Raw genomic sequence first — 24,806 nt, forward strand, 5'->3', positions numbered from 1 at the left:
GAAAATAAGAAAATAATTAGAAGTAGAGATGTTATATTCAATGAGAAGGTTATGTATAAAGAACAGATGCAGGAAAAGAAGCATGAACAGGACAAACAAGAATATGTGGTATTGGATGAGATTCCTGAAAATGAAATGCCATAGGTACCTGATGCTCAGCAACAACAGATTGTCCCACAAACTCCTGCAAGTGTTAGACGTTCTACAAGGACAAGTAGACCCCCTGAAAGATTTTCTCCTTCTTTGTATTCTATTTTTATTAACGGATTCTAGTGAACTAGAAGAATATGAAGAAGCAATGCAGGTAGATGCCAAACAACAGTGGGAGCTAGGCATGAAAGAGGAGATGGACTCCTTGATGAAAAATAAGACTTGGGACTTATTCCCTTTACCTGCAAAAAAAAGAGCCTTGCCTAACAAATGGGTTTATTGACTGAAGGAGGAGGAAGGAGGTTAGAAAAGATATAAGGCCAGACTTGTGGTAAAAGGTTTTGCACAAAAAAAGGGTATAGATTATGATGAAATATTTTCTCTAGTTGTAAAAATGACTTCAATTAGAACTATACTTAGTCTTGTGGTTGCAGATGATTTACATCTTGAACAATTAGATGTCAAAACAGTTTTTCTCCATGGAGATTTGGAGGAGGAAATTTACATGTTGCAACCACAGGGATATGAGGTCAAAGGTAAGGAGAACTTGGTGTGCAGGTTGAAGAAAAATCTGTATGGCCTAAAGCAAGCACCCCGACAATGGTATTTAAAATTTGATAGTTTCATGGCTGAACACGGTTATCATAGATGTCATTCTGATCATTGTGTATATTTTAAGAGATTTGATAATGGCAGTTATATTATCCTGTTGCTTTATGTTGATGACATGCTTGTTGTTGGGTCTAACATGCAACATATAAATGATCTTAAACAGAAATTAGCCAGGTCATTTGCTATGAAGGATTTGGGTGCAGCTAAGCGAATTCTCAGTATGAGGATTACACGGGACAGGAAACATAGAACCTTGAATTTGTCCCAAAGTGAGTATATAAAGAAGGTGTTGAAAAGATTTAACATGCAGGATGCAAAAGCAGTTAGTACACCTTTGGCTAGTCATTTCAAATTGACTAAGGAGATGTGCCCAAAGGCACAGGAAGAGGTTAATAAAATGTCTAACATCCCGTATTCATCAGCTGTTGGTAGTTTGATGTATGCAATGGTATGCACAAGGCCAGATATTGCACATGTAGTGGGAGTTGTGAGCAGGTTTATGAGTAATCCAGGTATGGAACATTGAAATGTTGTGAAATGGATTCTTCAATATTTGAAAGGAACTACTACGAAGGCATTATGTTTCAAAGGATCTAATGCTGCTCTGAGTGGATTTGTTGACTCTGATCTGGCAGGTGATATTGATTCACGGAGGAGTACTACAGGTTATGTTTTTACTATAGGGGGAACTGCAGTCAATTGGATTTCTAGGCTACAAAAGGTTCTTGCACTTTCAACCACTAAAGTTGAGTATGTTGTTTCTACAGAAGCCAGCAAGGAGATGATTTGGTTGCAATGTTTTCTGGAGGAATTGGGTCAGACACAAGAGGATAGCCCATTGTATACTGATAGCCAGAGTGCCATTCATCTTGCGAAGAACTCTGCTTTTCATTCAAGGACAAAGCACATTCAGCTCAGGTACCACTTCATCCAGACTGTTTTGGAGCAGGGTCAATTACAGCTTGAGAAGATTCACACAAGTGAGAATCCTGTCGATATGTTCATGAAGGCAGTTCCACAGGAGAAGCTAATTTCTTCATCAGTTTATGTTGGTCTTCTTGATTGATAATTATGGAATTTATACCAGTCGAGTCCTAGTGTTTTATCCAGCGGATGCTGCATGTACAGTGGTGTCGTGTAGTATCAGTCTCCAAGTGGGAGATTGTTTGGTGTGGAGCCTGATCAGTCTCCAAGTGGGAGATTGTTGAAATGTGGCGACTGATCAGCAAAGTACTGTACACTCAGCACATATCCTCGTCGGGGTCCAGGGTCGGGCCCTGGGCAAGGGTTCGGGGGCGGCAGCCCCCGAGAAAAGCGAGGGTTCAAGGGTGGGAGCCCCCGAGAAAAAAAAAATTATCATTTTTCATTGATGAAAACCGACATTGTAATAAAACCCTAAAAAGGCCAACTTTGTTTGTTGCCCTAAAAACGCATGTTATAAGCGGCTGGGATGCTTAAGGCATTGTAAGGTTGATGTACTATTTTTGCTGGATAATAAGAAAGATTGGACGGTTGTGTATGGTGGACGTAACCCATTCTAGGTGAACCACGTTAAATCTCTGTGTTATCTGTGTCCTGTTTTATTTCTTTATCTTTTGTATTTAAATCTGCATATAATTGTTAGTTCATATTTGCTTTGGATCTGCTTGAAACCCTAACACTCTCATATGTTTAAACCTCAATAGAATTTACCTGATGAATCTAGGGTAGACAACTGAGAGGGGGGTTAATCAGTTGTCACCAAATTTTACAGTGACTTACATTAATCTCAGATCTAATAATTAATAGTGAAAGCATAAATCAACAACACAACATGAACACACATAATACCAATATTTTTGACATGGAAAACTCGGTCAATGAAAAAACCATGGTGGGAACCTACCCACAATATGATGATACCCTGTTAGAAGTATATGAAATATTACAAAGGGGAATGCACATGTATTTAGGCACATCAAGCCTAGAGCTCACTACTCAAAAACAAAAAAGGGCAACAACCCTGGGAAGGCTCATTGCCTTAGAAACAAATTCGGATCACTTCCAAAAAATCATGAACTAAGAAATAGCATCCTCAATGTCTGGTTACAATTCCTCTTAAGCACATAACATCTCTCACACTTCTTCACACTTCTACTCTACTTTGAATGATTAATACATTATTTGCACACCTCTCATAATGATTATTACATTTATTTATACATGACATCAACCTTGGATCAATATCATCAAGGCTGGCTCAACACATATCACCTAATTACAAAAATATAACCATACACGCTACAATATCACGTATGGACCAAAAAAATGTCGACTAAGACATAGCATGGACCTAAATCACCACCTTGAATATGAAACACCTCCAAAAATTATGTATCAAACATTCGCAACACGCTACAAGTATCATGTCGGCCAAGAACATGAAGAACACCACCTAATCAAAGAAAATCATCAATAAAGTGCCCACTGATCAATATGGACCACCGACATGAATAGAACACAATCTAGAAACATCCACAAGCATCATGAATTACCACAACAATATCTGCACCAACTCAAACTATTAGAATCATTGTTATCGCCATACCAAACTTCAATCTAACACTAACTGAACTGATTGTCAACCTGGAAAAATCACTTGCGGAGCTCCAAACCATGAACCACTTGAATTGAGGACAAACATCAACGTCCCAAATATAATTTCAAATCCAAAAATCAAGATATTACAATGCAGAGCAATGCAGATCAAAATACTGAGCACTGGCAATATTGAACAACAAAAAAATTGGCCATAACACAAGTACTCATAACTTGTGCTCAAATCTTAATGCAGACCTCTGACACTTGCACTGAATCAACTAGAGATATCACTCTACAAACCCTTTAATCCAAAAACACTAATCATCAATATACAACATAAACCAACTAACTGAACTTCACTGCAACACTGCACTACACAAAGAAAGTATGTCGACAACAATGACAACACATCTCTCAGATATCATTAGAACACATATTTGCAGCATACCAACAACAATATACAACATTACCAACTTCAAAGCTGGAGCTCTAAAGTAACTAGAATCTCCACATTATTACCATAAAGAAGTTGAAAAGGTGATAACCCAATTGCTCTCTTTGGTGTAATTCTATCCACCCACAAAGTATCAATCAACGCTTTATGCCATAGACGTTGATTTTCATCAACCAACTTCTTAATTATTGTAATTCGATTCTTGTTGCTTGATTTTGCTTGACCGTTACCCTGTGGATAATAGTCTGAAGAATGGACAAGAGTAATATGATACTCAAATCAAAACTGAGTAATTTCATATGAAGAGAAATAGGTAGCATTATTTGCTACTATCTTGTTTGGAACACCAAACCTACTAACAATGTTTTCTTTGATAAAATTGCACACCACCTCAGATGTAGTGTGTTTTACAAGAATTTCTTCAACCCATTTAGTAAAATAATCTGTGGCAGTTAAAACATGGTGATGACCTACACTAGATGGGGGATTGATCGGGCCAATAAAGTCAATACCCCACTGTTGAAATGGTTCCTCAATCACCATTGGTTTAAGAGGAAATGTTGCAAGCTTGGATTGACCAACAAACTGTTGCAATAAATCACACTTCCTAATCCAATCATAAGCATCTTGAAAAAGGGTAGGCCAATAATATCTGGCTCTTAAAATCTTATGAGCCATCACTGGAGCTAAAAAATGTCCACCGCAAGCCAAGTTATGAAAAGATTCCAACAACTTAACTTGTTGAGCTTTGTCCATGCACTTTAAGAAAGTGCCATCAAGACTTCTTTTATACAAACTATTGTCCCAAATAGCATAGTTTGCAGCTTTTAACTTTAAATTCCTTTTTTACTCATATGTGAGATGTGTTGGACATTCACCACAAGTGAGAAAATGAGCAATGTCAGAATACCATTCATCTATGGTAATTACAAACAATACTGTAGGGATACTTCCTTGTGAATCCTTCTCTAGGGGAACAATTCCTTATGGTTGGTTATCTGACATTAACTAACACAAACCTTTACCTTGAACCAACTTGGTAGGTCGAATCTCCAAGTCATATTCTTGAATCTTTGCTATCCAATTACCTCTTTTAGTTCCAAAATCTTGTTGTGTCAAAATTGACTTGACTGCAATATCTAGAACTAAACATATGACATGTGAATTCGAGATGTAGAATAAAAAATGCTTCAAAACTTTGACCAAAGCGTAAGCATGCTTATCAATTTGAGAGTATTTGAGTTCATGAGTCTTGAGAGGACAACTCATGAATGCTATTGGAGACTTAATACCTTCTGAATTCTTCTGAACTAGAATTGCAGAAAGAGTGTGATTTGAAGCATAGATGTACATTATGAAATCTTTATTATAATCAAGACATACCAATACTAGAGCATGAGCTATGGATTCTATTTCCTTGAAAGTTGCTTTCCCTTCTAGATTTCAAAGAAAAGGAGTCATGAAGGCGGTCTTATATTGATCTTCCTCACTGACTTCGATTTGATTGTAGCCCGAAAAACCATCAAGCATGGAGAACATTTGTGAACCAGTTATTGTCTGCAAGACTTGATCCAATACTAGTAAAGGATAATTATCCTTCAGAGAAGATTGATTAAGATTACCAAAATTTGCCCAAATGCGAAGTTCCCCATTCTTATTTCTTAAAGGTACAATATTTGTGATCCAGGATGAATGATGAATGGGAAATGTTGTTTTTGTATTTAACATCTTTTGAATTTCTGAAAATATAGTACCTGATATCATGGGATTGTATTGTCTTTGTTTTTGTTTGAAAGGTGTTGTCCCCAACTTCAGCGGAATATCATGTTGTACTTCTTAGGCTTTAAATATTTCAAGCCATCATAAGAATATGCCAACACATCAATGTATTGGTGCAACAATTGTGAAAATTGTTCCCTTTCAGTTGGGGTAAAACTATTACCAATATAACATATTTTGGATCACTTTCTGATCTGATATTACATTTCTCATAACCCATGATATTATCTTATGACAATTATTGTTGTTGCTTGGCATACCTGTCATGTTTATCAAATAACTTTTCCAGTGACACTGGACCTTTTGGAATCTTGTTTCCCTTCAACTGTAGGAAACCTTCATCATGTGAGGAGTCATTACTTGTGGTTGAATCTAAGAAATTACTCCCATCAAAGTACAAGTTTTTTAAACCATCACTAGTTTCAAGGAAGTTCACAATATGCTTATCATCATTAAAAATTTGCCAATGATCCCAATTATCTAGAACACTTGGTCTACAAATTAATTCAATGGAATAAACTTCTTGGGGAAAATCATTAATGAGGAATCAAAAAAGTTACTGACTGAGCAAGTGAATCGGCTCTAGAGTTAAATTCCCTTGATACTGTCGATATATTAAAGCAATCGAAATTCTCAATATTTTCCCAAACTAAATTACGATATTGTTTCAACCACTCATTTCAAGTTTGGTAAATATTCTTGATTTGGCAAACTACCAATTCAACATCTCCCTGTGCATGTAGATTCTTAATACCTTTCTTTCGAGCCACTTCCATACCCAGCAACAAAGATTCATACTTTGTAGTATTATTAGTATTTGAGAACTGAAGCTTGAAAGAATATGGAGTTATTTTAGCTTGGGGAGAAATGAGAACTACACCTACACCAAAATTGTCAAGAGTACAACTATCATCAAATTCCATTAACTATATTTGATTAGCATTGTTCACAATAGAAGACTGTCAGCCGAAAACTTCATCATTAGAAGGAATTGACATAAGTTCTGAATTTTCAACAGAAGGAGAAATAGACATAAAATATTCAGTTAACAAACTATCTTCATTACTAGAAGACTCAGATGTCTCACAATTTGAAACTTCGGCCCAATCCTCAGCAAACTCAGAAACTTCATCAATATGGAGATAATAGTTTCCCATTCTAGATGATTCAAATAAAATTTGAGCTTTGTGATCATCTGATTTGATCACTAAAAATTTAACTTCCTCCTGAGGGAGTAATCTATGTATTTCACCTTTAACAGGTATCCTAGCCTCTGACCAGTCCATGTTAATTTTACCTCCAACATCCTTATATAAATTTCATCCCAAAAGCATAGCGTAGGAGGCTGGAACATCAGCTACTAAGACAATCATCTTGATCCTCTTGTCAGGATATGTAGGGAAAGCAAACTAAGCATCTTTGATTTGACCAATCAAAGGTACTTGTTTGTTTTCCATTGAAAAGCATTTACCAAAAGTCTTGGTTAGGGTAAGTCCTTAGGCATTAGCAACCTTAGCGGGCATTACATTATCTAAGGCTCCAGAACCTATAACATAATTGCTAATTGTATACCCATTTATAAGAAGAGAAATATAAAAGGGTTCAATTCTACCTGACATAGTAGATGGGGCAACAAATAAGTTATTCTGAGATGCTATAGAAACTTGGGTAATTTCCTTTTCTTTGACAAATTTAGCTAACCTGTTAAATTGTACAGGATTAGCCTTAAGGTATTCAACTTCTGACATTTGGATTTTTGTTTTCTTTGCATAAATCGATAATATCAAAAGGTTGGTATTGCAAATTAGGTGTCGAAGTAAATACATCACTAACAAGTTTGGAATTGACTGATACATTCTTTGACACATTAGACAAAGACAGGTCAGGTGTACCTACTTGATTATTAGCAGTTGAATTTTTAGGTAAAGTAGGCAAAGGAGTACCTCTCTTTACAAGAGTTTACCAACAATTGAGGTGTACTCTTTGCTTTAATATCACCAGATTGTTGATCAAGTTGGTTTGGATGTGAATGACTGAAGACTGCAAATTCTTCACTCTCACGATCTATTTCGGCTTCCTGGTACTGCAAAAACTGGATACTAGAGTCGCTGGATAATTCTCCTTTATCCTTTTGAAAAGAATTAACTATATCTTCAAGTGGAAGATCTTCAACAATAGAGTCATCATGCTCAGTCTCATAATACCCCAATGAAGCATTAACAGGAGATGCCTCAAGAGCCAATCTCTTAGGAGGAGGAGGCAACTTGTTCTGATTTCTAGCTGCATAGCTAGAAGCATTGATTGGGTAGGTGGACTTCATGGAACATCTTTGTGTGGGGCAAGAAAATATGTCTAAGAAATATGCTTTGTAATGCCCCACCCTGACTCATCCTTCTCCTTGTACATTTATAGACCCTATTGTCATAGCTTTAAAGTTTACTTTATGATAATATTTGATGGTATTATACTATGTGTTGACTCTATTTATATTTCAGATTCTTATGATGATACTTGTTATTGATGATCATGATATGATGGATTTATATTAACGGTCTCTATATGCACTTTCTATGTTAGATGGATTATATGAATTATGGATTTGATAGCATTATGATTATGCTAACCCTACTTCCTGATTATATGTGATGAGTTGGTGTTATGATGTGTTTATTTATTGTGAGACTATTTTCGTGATTAGAGACTATGTCATATCACTCATTGCGAGCATGATATGTCATCGTGATTCTCTACCACTTGCCTGTTCATTATGATATATGTGTATCGTATATATTGTGTTTAGCATTGATGCAGGTTTGCAGGTACCAGACATCAACTCCACTGGCTTCACAGGTCTGAGCATGTCTTTAAATCTCAATGGCAAGTTGTTGAAGATGGCATAAGTTCCCTTCATATACTCCAGGCTTAAGTTGTCTACCTTGGTCGTCAGTTGTCTTGTCGTGATTCGCCATGTTAACTAGTGAGTTCTTTTGATGGGTTGTGATATGTGGTTATTTATTTAATTAATTAATGTTTGATTTATATAGTTTATTGGTGGTTAAATTAATTGGTATTTATTGGTTTGTTGTTTATTTGATATTTAATGTTTAATTATTATTTATTTATTCATTTATTGTTTAATAGTGCTTTTATATTTTAAGGTTGATTTATATTTTATTGATGGCTTCTATTTATTTATTTGGATTTAGTGTTTATCTATTAATTATTGATTTATGGTTTATTTGGTATTTATTGTTTAAATATTATTTATTCATTTATTTATTGTTTAATGTTGCTTTTATATTTTAGTATTGATTAATATATTATCAATGGCTTTTATTTATCTATTTGCTTATACCTTGGTTATTTATTTATTTATGTAGTGAATAATACTTTATGATATTTTATTACATTTCTCTTGTTACAAGGATAAATGAGTTTATTGTTATTCCCTACCTACCGTTAAAAGCTATTAGATGTATATGTATTGGGGAAATGAGTTATATTATAAGTTTGGGTAGGTAAGTTTTATATTATTTTGATTTATTTTGATTGGTCGGTTTTGAGGCTAGAGTTTGAATGGTTTTTCCTTTTTATTGGGTAGCCTATGCATTGTGTTGGGTTACCATTCTGGAGATTTCTTTGGATTTTGGATTTTGGAGCTTGAAGAATTTTGGCTTAGCTTGCTTTGATTGGTTTTGCACTTCATCAAATCTTTCTTCCATCACTTCAAATCTCCAGGTTGGAGGTTCTTACCTTTGTATTTTATTTTCAGAATATTGTTTGCATCGTGTCTGCAGAAAAGAATGTTTTTCAGGTGTTTGGGAAATACATTTATATTATATAGTTTGGGTTTTGATTGATTTTATGTGATTTATATTATATAGTTTAAACATTAGTTGGGAAAAAAATAATCTCTTTTCATTAGTTGTGAAATGCTATGAATGGTCGGCAATGTGAATTTTGTAACTGGTAATGTTGGGTCTCTGTTTGTTGATATCTCCTTTAATCTGAGTTGATGTGGTCTGGAGATCTTTTTTATGAGATTTTGGAGTGATTGTTTCCCCCTCTATGTATTTTCTTTTCCGGACATTGTCGGAAGCCATTCTTTTGTGATTGCAATAAGTCTCTATATGGCTATTTTAGTTTGGGGAATTTTATGTTTTAAGTTTGCAAGGAGCTATTGTTTTCATTTTGAGTTATGTTGATCCTTGGCTTTGTGTCTATGGCTTTGTCTGTGATTGATTATGTCGGGAGCTTGTATGGCTAATTTGGTGATATCTTGGGTTATGGTCTATGATTATATTTGTGGTTTATTTCATTTGTTTCATTATTCCTAGGTGTCACTTTTGAGTACAGTTTCTGGACTTAGACATTTTCCTATGATTTATAATTTGAAGTCAAAATTTGTTCTTTTCCATGAAAATTTTCTATCTATGTCATATGCGCTACTTCATATGCACAATTATGTTTATTGTATGTGCTATTATGTTTATTGTATGTGCAATTTTGATTATTGTATGTGCCATTTTGTTTGTTGTATGTGCAATTTTGTTTATTGTAAGCATTATTCTATTTATTGTATGCGTTATTCTATTTATTGTATGCACCATTCTGTGTTATTTCAATATTTTCCCAGTTTGGTCAATCTGTGATGAAAGTTTTTGATCTATTCTTGTACCAAAGGCTTGTATTTGAGGTTTTTGATGTTTTCTAGTTTTGATTTTTTTCAAATTTGATATTTATTTGTTGCTTTAAGCTTCGGTATGTTGATAAGCCATGTCGTACAGGTTTTGTGCTTCTCCAACATGTTGATAAGACATGTTGAGAGGATTGTTTTTATTGATTTGTACCAGCAAGTTGATGTGCCTTGTTTTTGATGATTATTTGATGATTGTGACAGACTTTGGTTGCCCTTGGTTCTTGGCTTTGAGGTTCTATTTTGATATAAGGCTCATTATTGATTTATTGATATTGTTGGCATTGGATTGTTTATGGATGCCTCTTGATTATGTGATATTGCTTATGGATCATTCTTGAATGTTTATTAGAGCCTCTTTTCTATTATTGTTGTTTCGGAACATGCTTGGCGGAGTGGGCTTCCTCGCGATGACCAAGGTCACAAGAGATAGGCTTGCATGAGGTTCCTTGTAAGGATGCATGAAGTCTAGATCGCCAGAGCACATTGGAAGTTTTTCTTATTATAAACAAGTGATAACATTAATAATGAATTAGATGGTGGGTAATTAGGACTCACCTAATCAAGATAATTAATAGTTGAGCCCCAAGACTTGATCCTAGGGAGGATGTTTTAGGATAAGCTTGGGAAGGCCACTACGGTGGTAAGTCAATCTCCCTTGATTCTCTCATAGGTTGAGATAGCTCCACATGTCTATCAGGGTTAAGACTTGAAGGTTTGTGTGTCTATATTTGGAGGATAGCATGTGATGACACTCCACCCCTACATGTTTCCTTTCTTGTTGTACTTATGCCTTGTCTATTGTTACACCTCTAGAAGTTTCTATTTGTGGTTGTCATGTGATTATTTGTTGTGTATGTGTAGTTGTGATCCTTGATTTGTGAGTCTCCTTAGTAGTTTGGTGTCAGCTTAGGTCTAGAGTGTGTGTTGGGACCTTGTGTCATCTCCTAGCATGGGGGGTGGTTCCTTTGGTTCCACGTCGTCGGGTGGTTGGTGCCTTTACACCATTAGGATGTTCTCATTGGATTCATATGTGTGGATGTGGATTCTCCTTCATTGCAACTCATGGTTGATTATTGTAGCAGATAAATGAAATTAATATCATGAATTATGTAATGTAATCATATTATAGAAGTTGTGGAAGAGACTATGTAATTAGGAGAGCTATGCTCTTTTTGAAATGATCATGTAATTATATAGTAGATGATGCTTAGGAATGGGCCTATGATTTTTAAGATGGATATTGAGATGTATTCAAATGTAATTACCTTTTGAAATGGAATGCAATTCATGTTAATAGATATGTTGTAGATTATCTTGTAATGGTTCGTAAAGGGATTCATGAGTTTTGATATCAAGATCATGGAATTTATATTCTTGTTTAAGATAGAAAAGAGTAGGAAATCAGATATGGTAATTAAGATTATAAGGTAAATGTAGCTATGTAGCTTGCATTTAGTGGATATAAGTATTAGGGCTCATAGTAAGATAAAATATTTATATGTTGTAATGGACTGTAATAATTAAATTGTAATAGGATGATCTTTGAGTATGGATGTAAATTCAAATATTGAATGAATGATCTTATTGAAAGGATTGATGTTCTTGATAAATGGATACTTCTAGATTGTAAGAATTAATGGGTAGTTGGTAAGATGAATAGTTAACCTTAAGGAAATAATTTAGATTGTCTTAGTTAATGTGGAATGAGGTTACGACTCTAGTAGTAGAATAAGACATGGGTGCATCTCAAAGTAATTGAATATTGCCTAGTTAATGGAAATAATGTAATTGTATCTATTGTATGCGTTTATGATTGCGTGTATGTCATGACTGTTAGATGAGCTTGTAAATTAAAAGTGGAAAAGAACCTATGTAAGTAGGATTGTTGTAGAGTAAGAATTGTAGTTGATAAATGATAATATGTATGTGATAATGGCATTTATATTTATGGATGTGTTAGAACGAAACAAGGGACCATGTATAGCATTTAAGATGTTTGGTTAAAGAAGGACTTTATGATTATTGCATTATGCACTTAGGAATCATGTAAAGGAAAAATGATCATGCTAGAGTTATGAAATCATGAGTAGATATGGGAGTATTGGATAAGAAAGGAAAATTGTGTCTATGCATTATCATTGTAGGAGAGTAGAGATCATGTTAACAGAAAATGATTAAGGGTTTTAGGCACATTTGGATTAGGTGTATAAAATGAACATAAGGAAAAGGGATTGGTCTTGCATTGAAAAGAGTATCATATCATATTAGATTAATGAGTATGTAGGTTGCATACCATGAAGGATAGAAGTAATTGAGTTGCATGTGCATAGTTAATGAATAAGAAATACTAAGTGTATTACATATGTGCATGAATAATAATTAAGGATGTTAAGAGTCGTAATGGAAATGGTTAGATTGTTTTTGCCTATTTTAGTAGAGTAAGTAATGATGTTGGGATACCCTAGGGGAATGATAATGAATAATATGTTATGTTTAATTCCACTTGCGTAATTATTTTAGGTGATATGTTTCATGTTCATAAAGATTATGTGTCAATGGATGATTAATCTATATTGCATAGTTGATGATATGTGTTGCATTAGATGTTACTTAAAAAAAAAATTCTTTATTTATATGTTAGTTTGCTTTAATTTCTCTAGGGTATTTTGACGGGCATTACATGCTTCTTCAAAGCAAGAACCTCATTTGCAAGTCTTGGCACCATGGAATCAGTAGTACATGCAAGAAAAAAACTTGAAGCTTCTAGAGTAGAAAAACTTACTTTGGTTTTATTGGGATCTTTCTTAATCTTTCTAGCTAAGATCAAGTGGTCCTCCATCTCCACTGCTTGAGTTTGAGCTACTAACGCATTTGTCGGAGGTGTTCTCCTCAATAAGAAGCTAAATTCTTGAAATTGTGCATTTATAAAGAAACATTTTAAATTTTCCTCATTAGGCTAAGAATTAGTAGGAATTCAATTCTTGAATCTATTAAACTTAGCCACAAAATCCCTCATGGGTTCATGTGGCTCTTTTCTCATGGAATTCAGCTGAGCCAAAAGAGCATGTGCATCTTCTGTTGGCTTAAAACATGCTTCAATTTGAGTCTTAAGCTCATCCTAAGTTGTAATCGTTTGAGGTGTCAGGTGATAGAACTAATCTGTAGTAGCACCTTATAAAGTCTCAACAAAAAGACATATAGATATATCTTCATATTCCACACCAATAATCCCACATACAATATGGAATGATGCAATATGTTCATCTGGGTGTTTCTTACCATCCCCAAAGAATTTAGGAATATTTTTCCTCGACCCTTGTGGAAGAGGATGAAGGGGTGGAGTTAAATTTAGAGGACCAAAATTTTGTCCCCATCGCCCTTGTGCAGCCATAACAATTGGTTGTACTAGTTGAAAAGGAGGAATCACAAGCCTTGGTACTTGTGTAATTACCAACGGCCTTGCTACACTTGAAGGTTCACTTGGAATAGGAGACCTCTGACTTGTAGGTAGAAAAATCCTTGTTCTCTAAAGGGAAGAACTTGCATGCATGGGTAAGTAATCAAAATGATGTTTTTATAAGAGTTCAAAAATTGGATCAACAACACCTTGATTTATGCACCCCCAAGTATAGCTTTGTCTAGCCAAAGTAGAAACTGGTTGGAGCTCATATCCCCAGCGAAGTCACCAAAAAACTGTTGGGTGAAAATTTTGTAAACAGATGAAGGTTCACAAAATGTGTGTTTCACGACAGCACACAGAATGATATCTCTCAGAAGGCACAATATAATTCCTCCTAATTATAAGGTAAGTCTCCCTCTGCAAGGAAACTATTTTCTATTTTTCCTACCTACTAACTTTACACTAATCCTGGGTACAATAACAACTTAGTTCTCTTCTTTCAAAACTAGTTATATTCAATTCTCTTTAAGAATAGAATTTTCCCTTAACTTAATTAACTTTGAAAACTTGCAGTAATATTATACTAACTAACTTGGAAATTAAAGTGTTCGTGAAAGAAAAAAGTCTTTCATTACTTGCCTTTTCTGAAAATGTCCTAGGGATGAGAATTTTCTCACTTAAGAACTCAAAGATTCTTTTTATGTACCAAGATTCCTATCAACCATTGTAACCCAAAATATTGTCAGCTCAAAGACTCAAAAATATATTAAAAGATATTCTACTCGAGCCAGATAGTCCATATAGCACAAAGAGTCTACTTTCTATCCTTCAAATACAACTTCCGAAGATGACTTGTATAAGCTCAAAGACTTAAAGCAATTTCTTCTCAGCTAATTCCCAATTTTTGAATTTCCAAAGTAACTAAAATATTACTTGTAAGCACTCAAAAGTTCTTCAATATTCAACACTAATAACTCATTCATACCACATAAAAGATTGAACTCAAAAGAAAGTTTGAATTCCAAGATATTCTCTTTATTGATTAAATTGCAAATTTAAAAAATGAACTCCAAGTCTCAATTTCCTCTTCACTTTGGGAAAGTTTTGTTGCATAAACAAAGATGGAAAAAGGTCCTTATTACAATAATAACCCTCATATATATAGGAGAGGGGTGAAACATGAAAATAGGAAATTATTCATAATTCTATGAATAAGTCAAAAGAAGAGTTCGATTTGACTTAGGAATTGTGCACTCAACAGGTGCGCATGTGCAGTTACAAAATGACACCTGAGGTGTTGATAGACATAATAAAATTCCACTAGCAAAATAGAGAAATGACTAAGTGTCATTCCCTTGAGCCGAATCTTTCTTCCGGAACTCCTTGATCTTCTGCAAATCATTCTTCATTTGAATTCTATCAGGTCCCAAGGTATTTTTGGTGATGACTTTGACCCTTGTGATAGAATCTTCTAACTCAACACAACACTTCTTATGTTTCTTTAGAAGTGAATCAAGAAAATCTAGAATACATTGAAGATCAAGTAATTTACCAATGGAGGACAAAGAGAATTCCTCCCTATCAACCTCAGCAGTCAAGAGTAAGCTAAACTCTTTGATGACTAAATCAATATCAAGCACCTTTTCAATTTTCATAAAGAAATGCACATGTAATCTTAGAGATCTTTGCAGCAATCTCTCTCTTCTTATTGACACATTCTTTAAGGTCCTTCCTCATATCCTTAACTAGGTGCTCAAGAATATCCATCTGGTGCTCCAAAGCTTCTCGCTGCTCAATGTACATGCACTATGAATGAATGACACCATTTTGGATGAGGTCATCTGGATCATAGCCTTCAAACCTTGACACGGCTTCAAATTCCTTCTCTTGTGTTTCAAGTTCCTAGGAGAAAATGCCTATTTGTATTATCCACCTCTATCCTTACAGCGTCAAGGTTGTTGACAATGGTGCAAGATGAACTTGGGAGTCATGTACCTTGGCTTAGCATTCAATCCATACATTCTCCTACAGCTTGACTTTGTGATGCAACCTGCTCAGCTCTCTTGACAACTTGCTCATCCAAAGAAGAAGTTATTGGTTCAACAACTTCTGAAGATTTGGTCACTTTGATAAGAATTGAGGTGAGTTGCTAAATTCATGCCTTAAGATGATATATCCTGACCTTATCCTCATCATAACTGGAAACTAAAGCCTCCAAGGCAGATTGAACATCCTATGCCACAAAATCATGAGTTTTCTTTCCTAGATCGATCCTTTGAATGATATAGTTTGAGTCCTGGTCCTGTCCAAACATAGCATCCTAAGGAGGAATAGAAATCTTAGCTTATTTATTCCTATTATTATCAACTTTTACCCTCGACAAATTTTTTGGCTTTCTTGACCACCTTAGCTTTCACAAGAACAAGCTGACTGAAATCAAAGTCTTCAAGAGAAATGACTTGTTTCTTTCTTTTAGGCGCATTCGACATCAACCAAGGTGGTAAAGTCATATCATCATCCTCACCTACTACCATCTCTTGAGAGGGATTGATATAATCCTAAATGGTGTTGGTTACAAGAGGAGAGGTCATGGTAATGACATGAGGAGGGTTCTCAAGGGACGATTCATTGGAATTAGGGACTGCTTCATTCATGAATTTGTCGAAATCATCCATCGTGGTTGCAGACACTTCAGACAATGAGGGAAAAGTTGAGAATACATTCTTCATATTGTCATAAGGTGTGTCTAAAGTGGACTCACTAGCACTAGTGGAAGGTACATGAATAACACTTAAAGGGGAAATACATGTGACCATTGGAGGCTCGGGCTCAGAAGTAGAAAAAGGAATTTGCAACATAGATGAAGGAGAAGATACATTAAGTAAGGATTCATTTGCTCGTGGCATTTCTTCTTCATCAAATTCATTTTTTTCTTGATCGCCTCCTTGACCAGAAATTATCTCTTCATTAGGATGCTCACCCTCCTCTTGTTCATTTGGTACTTCTAACTCTAATATCTCCTAGAGATTAGAACTTGAGGGTTCTCCTTGAGATTTTCCTTTCTTAGACCCAGTTGTGACCTTTAATTTAGGATCCTTTGCTAGAGTGGCAATGTCTTGCTTGTTCTTAGTTCTAATCTCTGATCTTCTTGCCATTGGGCCAGCAATGTCATTATTAGAACTAGAAGAGAAAGGTTTCTTGGGAACACCATGTAAAGATAACCAAATATTAGTATTCATACGAATACCTTAAAATCGTTCCTTGATGGAGGTACATTCCTTTCGCGACCATTGAATGAGAGGAAAAGGAGTAGAAGAAACTTTATTCTTCTCATACATAGGATCCAAGATATCGTTGTCTTCCTCTAGATCATTAGGAACACCGACAAGGCCAAAGTTTTCAATATGTTCAATGGTCGGTCGGTAATAGTCAAGTTTCCTTACATCACACTCAAACCTACAATCAACTCAAACATCTTCACTTCGATGCACATACATATGCCTTCTTCAGGTTATTTGTCATTCCTATGTAATCGAAGTCCTTCCTGGCTTTGAAGAACCTCAAGGTAACCCCTCATTTCCTCCTCCATTGCTCTGTCTTTGAAAATAGAAGTAATGGAGTATCTACCAATGGAAAAAGAAAATTTCAAACTTATCTTATGAGAACTTGATTGGGCCTCATGTACAACATTCATCTGACAAGATAGTTGCATCAATACAATCTTATCAGAAGGATACCTAGGGAGCATAAAAGGCTCACCAATGAAACAACCAACCCCGAGATATGTGAAAATCGGAAATTGGAGGAACATGCATCCATTTTGGCTAACCACTTCCCAAGCATGATTAGAGACACTTTTATTGTATAAATTCTTGTTCAACATAACCATATAATAACCAAATATTCAATTATTTACTCTTAGGAAATGACTATGACTATTCTGAAGAACCAATTGGGAATAATATTTATGTACCTCAATCTGTCTCCTATCACCAGTTGTAGACAATCCAGGAAAATCTCTCATTGAAGCTGCAACGTATACCAAGTATGAAGTCATATAGAACTTGAGTGTGGTAGGTACCTTGGTGAGTTGTTCACAGATGGCATCACTATTCTATTTTCCCCAAAATATCTTCTTTTTTGTCTGATCACATGAAAGTATTGATACATCTATTTAGAGAAGGCATTAGAGGTAGGTAGACCTTTCACTCTACTCAAAAGAGTTATCAAATCATGGACCTCTCCAATGAAGTCACATCAAGGAAGAGTTTATGGCCATCTTGAAATGGTAGGTCTTGGGGTCTTCAACCAATTATCATTCATGTTCTTTCTACATTTGTTAGAATTTCTATCAAAATAAGCTATGGCTGATTGCATTGTAATATCAGTATATCTCTCAATACTGGGAAACTTGAAAACTGAATCAAATAATTCCTCATCCAACCTGATTAATTTATTTCCAACTTCATCCTTTACACTTCTACTGACGGGGTCAAAGTGATTTGCAACTATCTCTATGAACTCGAGGTCCTGAGCTGACAATGGGAAAGTGGCCACCAAATGAATTCCACTGTTGATAACAACTTCCATGTCATGATATGAGGGTGGTTTCTCAACCATCTTAAGAAAATCATCTAGGTCAACATGACCTATCTCTGTATCTCTTATGTGATCAATGTTTTAGCTGACCAAAGAAGGAGAAAAAACTAGATGAAGGTCTTGCTTCTTGAATTTCATCCCTCTCTTGTTTGGAGAAGCTTTTGTCATTGATACAATAATAACACTAAGAGAAAAAGACATTCATTAGAATTATATTAATACATTTCATTAATCTTTTTTTTCATATGACTTGAACAAATACTGAAAATAGTTCAATTCAGCCATTAGGGTTTTCAAAACCCTATTTGAAATCACTAAGATAGATCAATCACAAAAACTTAACTTTCATGTGTGATAAGTAAAATTTCAAGATTATAATCTTAGAAATCTACCTATTTAAAAAGTGTGGATGAAGGTATAATTTGGGTCCATAAACTCGAATTACACTTTGGAAAACAAAGATTAGGTGTAATTTGGGTTTATAGACCCAAATTACACTTAACACAAAGTACAAATGCTAAGTGTGGAGTGGGTTTGTAAACCCAAATAACACTGAAAGAACCAAGGAAAAATGTGGTGGTTGGTGAGGTTGCAAACCCACAAAACATCAGATGTGGTGTATGGCAGGTTTGAATCCCCCCAAACACCGGATGTTTATATTGCAAAGAAGAACGGTGGTGGTCAGGATCGTCGACTTGCCAAACACTATCATGTGGTATGCGGCGGGCCTACGGCCCGACCCAACTTCGAGATGGTAGTTAAGAAAACAATTTCTAAAATTGGTGGTGGTCGGGGTCGTCATCCCACCACACACCACCATGTGGTGTGGGGTGGGCCTACAACCCCACCCAACACCAAAATGGTATCGCAAGTAAAAAGAAATGGTGGTGGTGGTAATTGGATTCTCTGACCTTCCACACACCACAATGTGGTGTGTGACAGGTTGGGGGGGTTCTGCCCAACACCACAATGTGTAGAAAGAACAATAGCACGTAGGGAAGTAAGTTTATGGTGTGAGGCATAGGTTGCAGACCCACCATGCACCACTATGTGATGTGTGGTAGGCCTACGACCTCTTCTTTGCACCACTGGATGGACAGTGATAGATAAAATGCTATAAATTTGAAAATAAAAAAGGTTTTCAAAACCCTAAGAATCGAGAAAAACAACATACCCAGATTCGATGAAAACTCCTCTCCCAACTCCGAACAGGATTAAAATGAGGTGAATGAAGATTAAAACAAAAAAAGGGAGTTTAAATAACCAAGTAAAAGAATCCTATTAGAATTACTTAAATGAGTAATTAATAACTGAAGTATAATAAATGAGCGCAAATCGGGTTTGTAAACCTGATTTGCACCTAGATGGGCAAAACATGAAAAAGAAGTGTAAATCGGGTTCGTAAACTCAATTTACACTTAAGTGACACTTGGTGTAAATGGAAAAACAAGGGAGAAAGACATGCTAGCTAATGACAACAATAATGTCTCGAAAAGGTGTCATGAGCATCAAAAACACAAATAAGCACAAAATTTATGGGGTACCCTCGATTTTTTGCTAGCGCTAAAATTGAGGATAATACAACCTTCATTATTTTTCGGGTTTAATTAGATCATTCCATGACAACCTAATTCAATTTTTTATACAATTATATAAGGAAAACATTCCCTTTCTCAACAATGGAATGTGAAATCAGGTATTTAATTTGACAATAAATCTCATTTCTCTACATTTATCCCCAAATATTCTTAAATTTGTTTTTCTTCAAGATATATGTATCCTTCATGCCTTCTTCATGCATAATTTATTGTTCGTTTATTCCATTCTGCACCATATGTTACACAAATATATTTGTGTCTTGTCATTTGACAATGATAACTCAATGATGAACGGATAGTACCAAACCGGTACTGAGAGGGGGGGTGAATCAGTACAGACAAAAACACAATCCTAAACCGGTTTGTCAGTAGACACTACACTTTGGCAGACGATTAGTAACACCGGTCTTAAACAGAGTACAACCGGCAAAACCTAGAGTAACTGAGACAAGCATAAACCAGTTGACACTTATCTTTTCATACAATCTAGCACTTCATTTCCGTTTTACCCTAGTGCATGAACAGGTAATCTATCATCAAAGATATATAAACAGCTAGATCAACATGATTTATCTTCAGACACAAATCACTCAAACCATCACATGAATAACACCACACATGACACATAGATTTTTCACGTGGAAACCCAACTGGGAAAAACCACAGTGGGGATGAATACCCACAAGCTGTTTTGAACTCTTTAGAAGTCCGCTACGTTAGGAGCCTTGTCTGGTTAAACACTGATACAACAGGTTCTGTTAGGAACCGATCCTGTTAGGGATCACCCGGTTAAGGGATGGCTAGAATACCCGGTTAAGGGTTAAACCCTGTTAAAGGTTACCTTGTTAGAGGATTTCAAGAACTCAATGGTTTTGAGTCACCATGTTAAAGGATTTATAGTAAGCCGATTAAAGTTACCCTGTTAAGGGATTTCCCAACTATTGAAGTGGTTAGAGATCAACAGGTATTACAATGATCTGGTAACGACACTCAATGCCAATGCAGATCTGCTTTAGATCCTCTTCACCTTCTGCACTTACACTCTACAAGTATCACTTCTCTCTTCTGGTCTGGCAAGAATCACGTATCTCTTCTCTTGGATACACACACACAAATTTTGCCAACAACCTCTGAAAGAAACACAACATCGACCTTATAGGAAACAAATAGGTCGGTAGCATAAACCCTAAACCCTAAACCTGTTAGTTTAAGCAATTCAAAATGGTTCAATCCTGACCATTGAGAACATTGCATTAAATTCAACAGTCTTGAACCAATCTCAAGACGTTCTCCATCATTCGTTTTCCACCGATTTCATGGCGGTTGATAACCCATCACGCGTTATCACCATTTACAGACTTTGCACATTCTCGAGGTAGATAGGAACAATCTCCTTCATGCAAGATCCTTTACGTGCACAAGGCTGACGTGGCAACATGATCTGTTCTTCATTACAATGCTAACTCATCACACAAAGTCACCGATTGAGTCACATAGGCTTGAGACACTTCAACCGGAAACCCTGAAGTTTGAGACTACCAACCGATAGTCATACAAAGCTTCCATGTGCCAGTTCCCATAACCACATGCCGGTTCACCTTAAACAAACACACCGCTTCACTTTGGCACAAATGTCGGTTCATAGTGCTATATCATTTCTCACATATACCAATTCTCACATATATCGGTTCTCTCCTCTTCAGTATATTGACATCAATGACAACATACAATGTCATCATGTCTATATATCGGTTCACATAATGCCAACAGACAATAGATAGCATAACTATGAAACATACTTGTTTTGAATAAGAAGCAAATTAAAAAGTCAAGTCCATATGTCATCATAATGCAATGACATCCAATTTACAATTAAGGTATAACTTTTGTAGACAATTAAATTAATTATTTTAATTTATTTAAGTTCCTTGAATAATTAATTTATTAATTGTGCCAATTCCTATTCCTTCTTAATATTAATTAAATATAATTAATGTTGTTTCTATAGTTTGTTGATTGATTTATTTAATAAAACAATCTACCTTTATTCTTCTAAAATCCCTAATATTAATTCTCTCCAAATTCCTCCTTTTAATTAATTAATTAATCTAGGTGATTCCTACAAATCACCTTTTTCCTAATCCATCATTAACCTAATGAATTCTTTTAAAAGCCCCCTAATCTCACTTATCATTATTCTTCTAATTTTTAATTCCCTCCACTCATTCTCTCTCCTAGTCAAATCCTCCTACAAATCTCATCTACCCTAATCCCATCTAATCATTCTTATAATCCCTCTCCTAATGAGTTGCTAGTGGCTAATCATCATGATTAACCACAAAGCCAACTCCTTGTCCCTTCCATCCAACCACCTTCCTTAAATGCTCTTTTCCTAGAAGAATGTGAGATTTTCAAAATCTCACATTCCTCTAGGAATCCCATCCTCCAAGGAATTTTTAATTCCTCCTTATTCCTCTAATCCCTATGATCATCCTTTTTGAAGAATTTTTAATTCCTCATCCCCATCCCTCAAGGAATATTTTATTCCTTTCTCTTCCCTAGGCACATTAAGAAGTCTTCCCAATGAGCCTTGAGGAGTGTGGAGACAAGAAATGCCTTTAAGGCATATCTCTTGGTCTCCACACTTGTCTTGTCACCTCTTGGGCCATGTATGGGCTCACAAGAAATACCGATCCTTCATCTTGGGTCAATCCTAGCCCTCCATTTCTCCTCCTCTCCTCTTATAAATTGAGGACTCCATCCCCTTGTTTATCATCTCCAAATCTTGTAAGTGCATGCTGCTAATTTGCTTAGTGAAATCCATCTAGATACCCAAACTCTAGCCAAATCGTCTTCACTTGCATACTTAGCCATTTTGATCATAATCCACAACTTCACTCTTCCATCTATCTATCTATCGTCATCCTCATTTGTGCACACTTTGGAGAGCCAACCACATATCTACATTGGACCAATCCAATCAAGCTAAGGAGTGGCACATTTTTGGCTTCATCAAGAGTCCAAATCGGAGGAACAAGAGAACTCTCTTGTCAAGGTATAATAGATTGTTGTTTATGTCTTTTATTTGTATGTTTTGTGTTTTGATTTAAATTGAAAATCTAACCTTGCATCAGGATATTTCCCTTGGTTCATTTAATGTTTTTCAAGTTTTTGTGAGTTTTTGATTGCAGGTATTGAAACAGTGCGAGCGTCTACAATCGGCGCGACCGACTCGGGTTCAGTGTGAGCGACAAGGTTTTCAGCACGTGCGCACGCGCTGGAAATTTGAAAAAAAAAATCACCTCTCTACAAGCCTGCACATCAGCGCGAGCGCTACAGGAACAACGTGTCCGTTCTTAGTATTTTCTCATTTAGTTTAACAAAATTCCCTCTTTCTTCTTCTTCTTTCTATTTCATCATTAAAACCTTAAAAATACTAAAAAGGTAATAATCCAAAAAAACAAAAAAAAAATTACTTAATTTTGCTATAATTAGTATTTCTTTTTCAGTAGTTTTGTTTCTGCGCGAGCATCCTGAGAATAGCGTGGGCACTCTACCGGGTTTCCCGCTTAATTTCAATTTTTTGAATTTTAAATCTCTGTTGTATGTGCTAACCTGCTTCAGCACGTACGCTCGTGCTTCAACAAGACCAACATTATATTAGCGTGACCGTTTCTGACAAAATCCCGCTCATTTTTCGAATTTGAAAATTTGAATTTTCTAACCACTAACTTGTTTTGGACTTCTTTCTGTTTTAGCGCGAGCGAACGCGCTTCAGTGTGACCGAATCAAAATAGCACAACCACTCAGGTACAAATTGGTATAGATTCAACTAAACCTTGTGTTTTCATTTTTTAGGCACTTAGACTTAATTAGAGGGTAAATAAACCATTGTTTTCTATGTTTGTAAAAAGAATAAAGGTAGGAGAGTATTCTCTCATCTATCTAGACGATCAAAAATCCAGACCCTCCAAGATTTTCGTGTTTATTGCATGTTTACCCTTAGCAGACCTACCCTCCCGAGTTGCTCTTAGAGTCGGTGAGAGGGGAACAACCCGAGTGAGTATACCCGGACTTGGGGTTCCCAACTCACTATAATAAATAGGCCATTGAGAACAAAAGACTCAATGGTTGGGACTATTTGAGAGTTCACTCTCACATTGGGTGCTTAGTAGGATCCTAGAGATCTCAATCACATTTGCGTGACTACTAAGTTCTTGGTGCTTCGTTGGGCTATAGGCCTCAATTGCACTTGCGCAACTGCGAAGGGTAGTTCCTAACAGGAAGCCATACTAAACACCTTGTGCATAGTGGCCAAAAACCTTCTAGTCATTGGTGCAAGAGGTCAGACCTCTGAAGCAGCCCATATTTTTATGGCCCTTAGTAGAGACACAAAGTTTGCCATGAGGATTTTTCATGGGAATTGATGCTTGGTTGCCTTGGAGAAGTGAGTGTTGTGGAGGGGAGCCAGTGGGGTCAAGCATCTAAGTGTTCGCTCTGGGTAAGTGTAGCTGGGAAACCAATTGGGATCCAATGACTATTGTCCTTGCTAGCCCTAGGAATGTTGTATATGAGCATGAGTGTCTTTGAGTTCAAATTCATTTGATTATTGTGTTTTCTTTGCTTGACACTTGCTTGCCAAGAGTAGACTAAACACATCATTATCCTCAAACACTTTGCAAAACACTTGTCTAAAAAAAATAAAAATCATCCAAGTCAAAGTCCTAGTCACAATCCCAATAATAGTCATACCCAAGTCACATCCTAATAGTCTTCCACACAAAGTCCCAATTGCATCAAAACTTTGTCTATCTCGTTTCATAAACCCAAGTTGTATAAGCATTCTGAGAAGTCAATCCACTGACCTATCAAGAAGACACGAGCACAACTTATTAGACGTCGAAAGTTTTGGTACATAAACCACAAACTCTTGCT

The sequence above is a fragment of the Cryptomeria japonica genome, chromosome 5 (assembly GCF_030272615.1).
Source record: "Cryptomeria japonica chromosome 5, Sugi_1.0, whole genome shotgun sequence".
Lineage (NCBI taxonomy): Eukaryota > Viridiplantae > Streptophyta > Pinopsida > Cupressales > Cupressaceae > Cryptomeria > Cryptomeria japonica.